At 37.4% G+C, this 10,527-nt stretch overlaps 1 non-coding gene across 1 annotated transcript; it reads left to right on the top strand.

Moving 5' to 3' along the window:
* Positions 1-2,522: 2,522 nt before the first annotated feature.
* LOC141662210 (small nucleolar RNA R71) lies at positions 2,523-2,629 on the top strand. Its single transcript, XR_012550334.1, has one exon. It is a non-coding gene; the product is annotated as a small nucleolar RNA R71 (small nucleolar RNA).
* The last annotated feature ends 7,898 nt before the right edge of the window (positions 2,630-10,527 follow it).

A 10,527-nucleotide genomic window follows, 5' to 3' on the forward strand; every position in this document is an offset into this window, starting at 1 on the left:
TTACTAATCATGTCAGAAAAGATGGCCATCATATATCTCTGAAATGTGGTTGACGCACCACACAAACCAAAAGAAACTCGTCTGAAGGCGAAAGTACCAAATGAACAAGTGAAGGTAGTTTTCTCCTATTCTTTTGGAGCAATACAAATTTGATTATAATCCGAATAACCATCCAGACGATAATAGTACTCATGACCAACCAACCTGTCGAGCATCTGATCAATGAATTGCAAAGGGAAGTGATCTTTCCTAGTGGCTTTGTTCAGCTTCCTGTAGTCCATGCAAACTCTCCACCCCGTGACTGTTCTAGTAGGAATAAGCTCATTCTTTTCATTTGCTTCCACAATAATTCCACCTTTCTTTGGCATACATTGAACCGGGCTTACCCAAGAACTGTCAGATATAGGATATATAATTCCTGTGTCTAGCCACTTAAGAATTTCCTTCTTCACTACTTCCTTCATGATTGGATTAAGTCTTCTTTGCTACTCGACCGTAGGCTTGCTACCCTCCTCTAGCAGAATTTTATGCATACAGTAAGAAGGGATGATTCCCTTGATATCTGCTATAGTCCATCCAATTGCCGATTTGAACTCTCTCAGAATCCTCAAAAGCTTTTCCTCATCACTACCTGAAAGGTCAGATGCAATAATAACAGGCAGAGTAAATGAATCACCTAAAAATGCATACCTCAAATGCTAAGGTAAAGGCTTAAACTCAAGAGTGGGAGCTTCCTCAATAGATGGCTTGAGGCGTTTAGGAGCTTTGTTCAATTCCTCCATTCCCAGAGATCCAAAAGGCATATCAATCATCCTCTTCCGGGGAGAAGCATTCAAATATTGCAATTGTTCTTCACCTTCGTCATCTTCACTATCTGAATTCCCCAACAAGGCTTTTTCTAAGGCATCAGACCTTAGCAATTGATCAAGTTCCGATGTGACCACCGAATCGACCAACTCCACTTTTAAGCACTCCTCATTGAACACATTAAATGTAACATCCTGATCCAGAACTCACATTGTGAGCTCACCCTTCTGTACATCTATCATGGTTCCGCCAGTCACCAAGAAAGGTCTCCCCAAGATTATGAGAATCTTCTTATCCTCCTCGAAATCAAGAATTACAAAATCAGCAGGGAAGATGAGTTTATCAACCTTGACCAAGACATCCTTCACAATACCTCGCAGATATGTAATAGAACGGTCGGCTAACTACAAGGTCATATAAGTCAGTTTGGGATCAGGTAAGTCCAACTGCTAGAAAATTGACAAAGGAATCAGATTGATTCTAGCTCCCAAGTCACATAAGCATCTGTCAAAAGACACTTTTCCAATAGTACACGGAATAGTGAAACTTTCTGGGTCTTTAAGCTTTGGAGGTAATTTCTGTTGCAGCACAACACTGCATTCCTCCATGAGAGCGACAGTCTCTAAATCATCTAGCTTCACTTTTCGAGAGAGAATACTTTTTATAAACTTTGCATAACTAGGCATCTGCTCAAAAGCCTCAACAAAAGGTATGTTGATATGAAATTTCTTAAACACCTCCTGAAACTTCTAAAATTCCTTGTCCAGTTTCTTCTTCTGCAGCCGCTTAGGAAAAGGCGGTGGAGGATAGATCTGTTTCTCCCATGTATTACACTCAGGAGGAGTGTGCTCAACAGTAGTCTTCCTTGGTTCCACTTCTTCATCCTACTACTCTACTACTTTCTCATCCCCAGCTTCTTTAGTCAACTCTTGAGTTTGTTTGGAATTTGCAACATTTCCAGACCTCAAAGTGATTGTCTTTTCCTTTTCCTTAGCTTCCCTCTTTCCTGCCACTTCAGTGTCACTGGGTAGTGTACTAGGCTGATGATTTAGTAAGGCATTGGCGATTTTCCCAATTTTATTTTCCAAGGTCTTGATAGAAACAGCTTGACTTTTACACATAAGCTTCAACTCCTCTAATTCAGATTTTTCATTAGCTTGTTGCAGCTGGAGTTATTGTCTTGGTGCATACTACGGTTGCTGAAAACCAGGGGGTTGTACTGCTTAGCTAGATAATGCTGATAAGGCTGTTGAACCACATTCTGAGTGTTGCTCCAACTGAAATTAGGATGTTTGCTGTTGTTGGGATGATAGGTGGCTGGCACTGGTTGCTGCGATCGCTGGAAGTTGCTCACAAACTGAGCTGATTCACTAGAAATTGTGCACTGATCAGTCTCATGGGCACCAGCACATAGCTCGCAGACACTGGTGATTTGATTAACTCCATAATTAGTCAAAGTGTCCTCCTTCATCGTCAATGCCTTAAGTTGGGCAGCGATAGCATTTGTTGCGTCCAACTCCAGAATTTCTGTGACTTTTCCCTGAGTCAGCCTCTGAGAAGGATTCTGGTACTCATTAGCAGCCATCTGTTCAATAAGTTCACAAGCTTCAACGTAGATTTTAGCCCACAAGGCTCCTCCTGATGCTGCATGAAGCATGGGTCTAGAAGTAGAACCCAATCCATTGTAGAAATAGTTGATAATCATCCAATCAGGCATGCCATGGTGTGGGCACTTCCTTAGCATCTTCTTATATCGATCCCAAGCCTCACACAGAGATTCTCCTGTTAGCTGAGCAAACTGAGTAAGAGCATTCCTGATTGCAGCAGTCTTCGCCATAGGGAAGAATTTAGTGAGAAACTTTTAAGAAAGATCTTCCCAAGTGGTAATAGACCCTGCTGGTAGAGAATTTAACCAACACTTAGCCTTGTCCCTTAGAGAGAATGGGAAGAGTTGTAAATTGATAGCATCTTCAGTCATATTATTGAACTTGAAAGTGTCGCAGATCTCGATGAAATCCCTGATGTGCATGTTGGGGTCTTCAGTAGGAAAACCCCCAAATTGAACTGAGTTCTGTATCATCAGAATCGTGCTTGACTTGATCTCAAAAGTGTTACCCCTGATGGCTAGTCTGATGATGCTTGACTGAATGACATTAATCTTAGGCTGAGAATAGTCCATCAAAGCCTTCGGATTTTCCGCTTGATCACCCATCTCTACTAAAGCTGGTTCTTCAACTTTCTCTTCTTCATCTACCTTCTTTTCTTCCTCAAAATCTTCCTTACGAACCACTATCACTTCCTCCTCGGCTTGATCCAGATTTCTCTTACGAGTACGTGAACGCGTATGCATACACCCTCGTTAGAGTACCTGAAATAAACAAGGAAATAGCTAAGTAACAATGTCCGAGTCAATGAACTTTAACGACCACTGATGGAAAATACATAAACTAATAATTAACACTGCAGTCCCCGGTAGCAGCGGCAAAAACTTGTTAGTCGCTAAATACGTGATAATATTACACGCAAGTATATTTGTTCACAAGTAGTATAGAATCTTTTCTAGTTCGTTCCCACAGAGACTGTATTGGTTAAATAATTAATTCACGCACTTAAGAAACAATGTATGGTTAACATCCAATGCTAAGACGATAACAAAATGAGGTTGTTTATAACTAAGAATTAAACTAACAATTAAACTAAGAGAATAAGATTGATTAATTTAATATATATGACAAATATGGGATTCTAAATTCATTAAATACTTCATTCAATAGCCTTATTGTTCTCAACCTTAGCATACAATGGTGATGACACTAATCAGACAACACGAAACTGATAAACGCCAACTTTTGTTGCACGAGTACCATACTACCAGACATCTACAAAAGAGATAGAATTTGAATAGACAACAATTATATTGAGACCCTATATTTCTATAGAATTTGACAACATAACGGTTTAAGCACAAGTTATCTATCTTGATTACACAGGGCAAGTAAAATGGTTAAAATTACCTACGAATAATGCATAACAATTGTAAAAACCCAAATCCAGGGTCAAGATTTGGTGTCACTAAACAATTTTCACATAAAATAAAAGAATAAATAAATAACCCCTTAATTCCGGATCGTTTACAGGTTATGGTATGAAACAAGAATCTAACCTTCTAAAAATTCACAACAACTACAATGCGAGTGTAAATACCTTTATGCTAACGTTCTTGTCATATTTTCTAATATCTTCATCCTCTCGCAGCGGAGATCTCTCTAACTTATGCCGTCTAACGAAAGCTATTTATTTCTATCCTTATCTGCTTCTGAAAGAAATAAGAATTTACAAAGCAAGAGTGAGCCAAAAAAATTCCCAGCAAGTATATAATTTGAGTTTCAAATATTAATATCACAGGAAAATTTCTAGACAAAAGCTTTAAACAATTCTAATGATTTGAGTGAGTTGAGTGAATAAACATTGGTTATCACCAGCCTTTGATTATAAATCCAAAAGTGACAAGCGATTCCCAGATTCATCTCCTGAATCAGGGTTTTTTCCGGTTTTGGAATTATAAAACCTTTCGAGAGAGAATGCCGTTAATGGCGATCAACAATAAATTAGACTGGACACTAGTTCGCACATATATCCTGCTGATCAATCAGGATACAGTGCGGATCTATACCTACCTGTATAGATCCAGTCGGGTATCCAGGCTCTACGGCCCATCTCAAGGCACCGGTCATATCCCGGTCCTTAGGATTAAGTAAAACTTAATCCCACACATCATCATCATCCAGCCCGTGGAGTATTTTGATGTCAAATCATTTTGAATTCAAAACATCCCAATTCAGGGTTCGCAAATAACCTGAAAGAATGGGTATTTGCTCAAGAGAGCAATCGATAATATAGGAACAATAATAAAAAAACTGGCATAATAAGAGTAATTGCAGTTAAATATAAAATGTTAGGTCACACACACTGTAGAAGGGGGTTGAATACAGTGTCTAGTACAATCAAATCGAATTAAGAACACAAGTATGAAACACAGAATAATCTTATTAATGAAACAGTGTTACAATGGAACCGTTCTCTCTCAGTGATGAACAAATCTCACGAGAGCTGCTAGGGTTACAATGAATAATATTCTCGATTAAGATAACACTTATAGTGTAAACCCTATGCTGTGTTTATATAGACACACGGTTATAAGATAATCTTCTAATTGATATCGAACATAAGTCTGCATCCTTAAATATATCAACTAGTTATCTTTTCTTCCAAGTATTCTATTATTCATAGAATTCTTCTCCATGCATATCTCTTCTTGTGTTTGTCTTGATCTTCTTTCCTTCAATCAACCGCCTTCCTTATCTGAAAGTCTTCTTAAGTCCTGATATTATTTCCTGATAAATATCTTCTGATATCTTAAGTTCAGATAACTTAAGTTCTGATATCTTAAGTTCTGACTTCAGTATAAGTACTGATTTTCAGTTAAGTCCCGATTCGTCCTGTTAGTTAAGATCTGATAACTAAACACAAATCATTATTAGACATGACATCAAAAATATATCTAACAATCTCCCCTAACTTGTAAATTAGCATAATATACAAGTTCAATAGATATTTGATGATGTCAAAAACATTAAGTACAAATGCATATGAGAATTTGACTAAGTAACTATAAATCACAGTCCTTGTAGCTTTTACCATCCTTAAAGTCTGATATCAGCTTTAGCCTATATATACTTCAAAATTTATTAGCTGTAGTTCTTGACTTGGCTTCAGTGTGTGATCTCTCTAATATCAGGAGTTGTTCTGAGATAGTTCTTCAAAAGAGTTCTCTCAGCATATTCAAGTTCCTTCTGCATCCTCCTTTTTACATCTTTAAGTTCAACTGTATCTTCACCTGTTTGAAAGATAGTAGCCCTAAGATCATTTATTTTTGCTTTCCTTATATCCTGATCCAGTCTGATGACATAGGCTTTATCAGACTCTAGATTGAATTCAAGACCTTTAATACCAAGAAATGTAGTGATGATTTTGGCGGTATTAGGCTTCATCTCAACTATATCACCATTGTGAGCTCTGTACTTAGGATAGTATGGTCCGTCAGACTTTACAGAGTAAAGTTTCTTCTGTCTTTGAATATCTGATTTTAAGTAACTGGCAACACCATTTGTTGATCTGTTTTTCACTTGAAGTAGAAATAGTACATGTTGCAATTCTTCAAAGTACTTCAACCGAATAGCTTTCTTTCTAATCTGGAATACCCTCCCATCTGTCATAAAATATAACATGATATCTTCTTTCAATACAGAGTGGTAAACCATTTATACAGACTCCAGTTGATTCCATCTTTTAGGAGTTGTTCATACTCCTGGTTCACTCAAAGAAGTTGGATCAGAGGTAGTATTATTTACTCTCTTTTCTTTAGAACTACCCAATCCTCATTTGTCTCTATCTTTCTTCCCTCTAATAACTCTTGCTTCAAAACCACTTGATGTATTCTTCAAAAGTTGTGTAGATTGTTGAGCTTTAGTAAACCCAGGTAGTAGAATTTTTGAAGGTTTAAAATGAGCAATGTCAGAGGTTTCCTTTTCTTTATCTTCTAATATCAAGCCAACTTGAGCTCTGTCGGAGGTTGCCTACTACATTGTAATATCAGAATTTACTAAGTCATGATCTTGAACAACATGAGCTATGTCAGAGGTTGTTTGAATATTCTTTTTCTTCAAAATCAGACTAGTATCCTCATCAGATTTTGCTTCCAGATCCATGATTGGCATATATACCTTTACAGGTTCATCAATTTTTGCTTTGCCCTTGGATCTAGGATCAACTTCCACCTGTGATTTGGCTTTGGATTCAGATTTGATTGCCTTAGAGTTTGTCTTCTCTTTAATCATAATGCCCTTAAGCTTAGGTGGTTTCTTTGCAGTAATATAAGCATTAGACTTGGATTTGACATTTTCTGCTTTAAGTCTTGCTTCTTCTTCCTTCAGACTTTCAATATCCATGCCTGGATTGTCCGTTTGGAACAACATTTGGAAATCTCTTCATCAAGTTTCAAAGTTTGTTCACTAGAACTCATCCTTTTACCAGTATCAAAACTTGTTCTTCTCCCAGCATCAGAACTTGTTCTCTGTGTAAAAGTTCCTGCTTTCCTAGATGAAGAGCCTTTGCCTTGACCATGACCTCTATCCCTTTCAGAGTTTCCCTGGTCATCATTATCATCATCCTTACCCTTCATTGGTTGATCAGTTTTGCATTTCGACTTAATCACTTTCTCCCCCTTTTTGGCATCATCAGGTAGAAGGAGAGAGACAATCAATGACACAGAGTTTTGGATTTCATTGAGTTGATCTTGTTAAGCAGCTTGATTCTTCAAAATATCAGATATTTGAGCTTGCTGCTTTTCTTGAGTCTTTTCTATGTACCCAATGCGGTCAAAGGCTGGCTTAAAAAATATGTTCTTTTCCAATTTGACATTCATCTTGCTGAATTAGGGTTTCTTGAATTTTGTTCACCTTGGCATGAGTTATTGAGTGTTGACCTTGAAGGTGCCTTGTACTCAATGCAGTAACTCTGAGCTGTGTTTTGAAATCATCATTCATTAGCATCTCATCAGCTTTAGTCAGGTGCTCAGCAAGAATATTTGCACTAGGAACAAAATCAACTTTGTTCCATTCCTTGATCCATTCCTTTTCTCTTAGAGTTGCACTCCAAGGTACTGGTGCATCCTCTCTCACAAACTTTTTAATTAAATCAGCTTTATTAACTGTTTGTAGAGGTGCATGTCCTGAAGGACCAGCTGTATCAGCATTTTCATTTATAGCAGCTTCACCAGTATTTTCAGCATTTGCAGCATCAGAACTTACAGAGCCTGCATAATCAGCTTCCTCTGATAAAATGATTATGTGTGAGGCTATAAAGGGTTCAAAATCATCCTCTAAGTTTTGATCAACATCCAAATTCTGATGTTCACCTAATGTCTGATCTTCAACATCTAGATTCAGAAGAGGTGTTATTGGAATATCTGCATTGAAATCAGCATCTAAAATTGCTGTAGTTGGTGGAGTTTGTTGAAGAATGGTTGGAGCTTCCAAGTACAGAACTTCAGGCACAACCAAGTTGTGAATATCTATTTCAGCACTTCTACCTGGGTCTTCAGCATGTACTTGTTCAATGATAGGAGACACAAGAGGTGTAGGCACTCTGTCTTGAACAGTTTCTTCAACTTGAATTGGTGACATTGGAGGTGTAGATGCAGTGGCTTGAGCAAATTCTGGTTGTGTAGAAGGAAGGGATTCAATCACAATTGGCTCCTTTGGGATCAGAGATTCCTAATCCCCTTCCTTAGCTGCTGCTTCCACATCCTCTAAATATGACTCAGATGTTTCCCTGTTAGCTCTTTGTTTCTTCCATCTCTTCAAGGGTGGAGAGACGTTGAGAGCTTAGTCATCAGAATTTATCTTTCTAAGCCTTTTGAGGGGCCTAGAACTCCCAGTTTCCTTTGTTTTCAGAGGAGACACATCCTTAGCTGCTTGTGCAACAGGTTCTGATGTGTGAACCTGTGCCTCATCTTCTCATTCATCTCTCAGAATCATCCTCCTTCTATTCTGTTGTGTCTAAGGTACAGTCTTTGTCCTCTTTTCTCTAGAAGAAGAAGGCCTCACTATAGGTGCTGATGGTTGAGTGGTATGTGCTGATGTTTTTGGTTGCTATGATTCAGTGATGGTTGGTTCTGGTGGCTGTTGTGTGTTGGTGGGTTGGACATCAGGATATAGCAATGAATATGTAGCAGCATCAGCATTTACCAGAGCTTGCTTTACTGATAAAGGGATTTGTAAAGGTCTCAAAACTCCCTTCTTGTTGTCAACAGTGAAAAGATCAGTAAAAGCCCTCTTTGCTAACCTAAAAGGTTCTATGAGTTCACCTGCTAGTTTTTGTTCATCTTCTGTACAGTATTTGTAAATTAACTGACAGAATCTAGCAAAGTAAACTACATTCCTGTCTTCTTTCATTCTATCTCCTATAAAACATAACACAGTCTTTGCATAATCAAAATGAGACTGGTTTAAGAGTGCATACCCAATTTGTTGTGTCAGAATAGAAATGGCATCAAAATTTGAGCATTTGTTGGCAAACGTCTTCGTGATGCAATCAAAGAAGAAGCTCCATTCCTTTCGAATATATGGGTGTTTGAGTTGACCCAACTTAGCCAAACACTGTTCATACCCAAGATTAGCCATCATTTGCTGTAGCACGGGCTCTTCAACAGCAGAACTAAACTGACAGGATTTAGGTAGGTGTAGAGCTTTTTGAACTGCTCCCGGAGTAACAACATACTCAACCTCATTTGCTGTAAATACAATGCTTGGAGTCCTATGCTTACCACCATCATCATAATGTCAAGTACGCCAGAATGTCAGAACTTGAGTTCCAGATATACTGTTGGTTGTGTCAATGCGAACCCAATTTCACTATAAGATAAGAAATCCTGGATAAAATGAAATTTCGAAGGAGCTTCACTCTTAGTAAGAATGGCAGCATAATTGTTGGGGACGAACTTTGCTCCATTAAAGATTATATCTTTGGGTGCCATTGAAAATATATGAGAAGTTAGAATGCCTGAAAAGTGTTTGATAAAATGTCTGTATAGTAAACCGTCAGAAAATATGAGAGAATAAGAAAAAGAGAGAGAGTGAATAGAATAGAAATGTAAATAAAAGATTTGAAATTCTTTTATCTCTTTTACTTAGACACCCCACGTGACAACAATTATCGAGAAGTGGAACAGACGTTACACCTGTCAGGCATGCAGCAGTTAAAACAAAAGTTAATGGGCACGGGAAATAGGTAATGATTACTATGCACATTCAGTTTTTCCAAAAAAAACTGTTCCCACGAAACAAATGATTATGACTGCTTTATCTCACGTAATCCAATATTCTGATAAAATATAACCGTTCAAGTATTGACTTAAAAATAAATCAAGTGAATAAATACTGCCACGTAAGCATGAGAACTTGATTATTATCAGAATTTAAAAGTCATCAGAATATGGCTTCTTAACTCAAAAGGTGAATGTTTATTTCTATAATTCTTCACATAAATAATGATATGGTTACAACAGAACTTAATCATCAGAACTTCCATCAGAACTTGTCCTCAGAATTTATGCAACTAACACTTAAACTGTTCATCTAAAACAACATTAATCACCACAGCAATTTTCATCATTCATATGGAGTGTAAGTGTGTGCTTTAAGCTAAATATCAGAAAAAGAGTAAAGTCTGATTCACTTTAGTACATCTTAGAAATAAGGCATAACTAAGAACTTTGCTTAAAATCTGTCATTTGTTTGAAGTCTACTATAGAATGAGTTCATGCATGAGTCCACCTCAACTGTTTTGTGCTCATTTTATGCATCTTTTGAAATTCCTTTTTACAGTGGCTTCGCAGTGTAAGTGAGTCACGACTGCTTATCAGAATTTATGCTATTATCAGAGTATTTCTCCAGTAATCAGAGAATGTGAAAAGTCACCAAGAAAATTTTATTATGCTTTTCTAATGCATATTACTTAATACCAGCAATGCACTTGGGTCTTCCCTTCCACATACATTTTCTCTAGATCTCAAATGAGTACCTGATATTTATTTCTTTTTTTTCTTTTGATAAGTGAGGCTTATCAGCACTTAGTACATCCATAAGATTTACCAATATC

Source organism: Apium graveolens, chromosome 5, assembly GCF_009905375.1.
Source record: "Apium graveolens cultivar Ventura chromosome 5, ASM990537v1, whole genome shotgun sequence".
Classification (NCBI taxonomy): Eukaryota; Viridiplantae; Streptophyta; class Magnoliopsida; order Apiales; family Apiaceae; genus Apium; species Apium graveolens.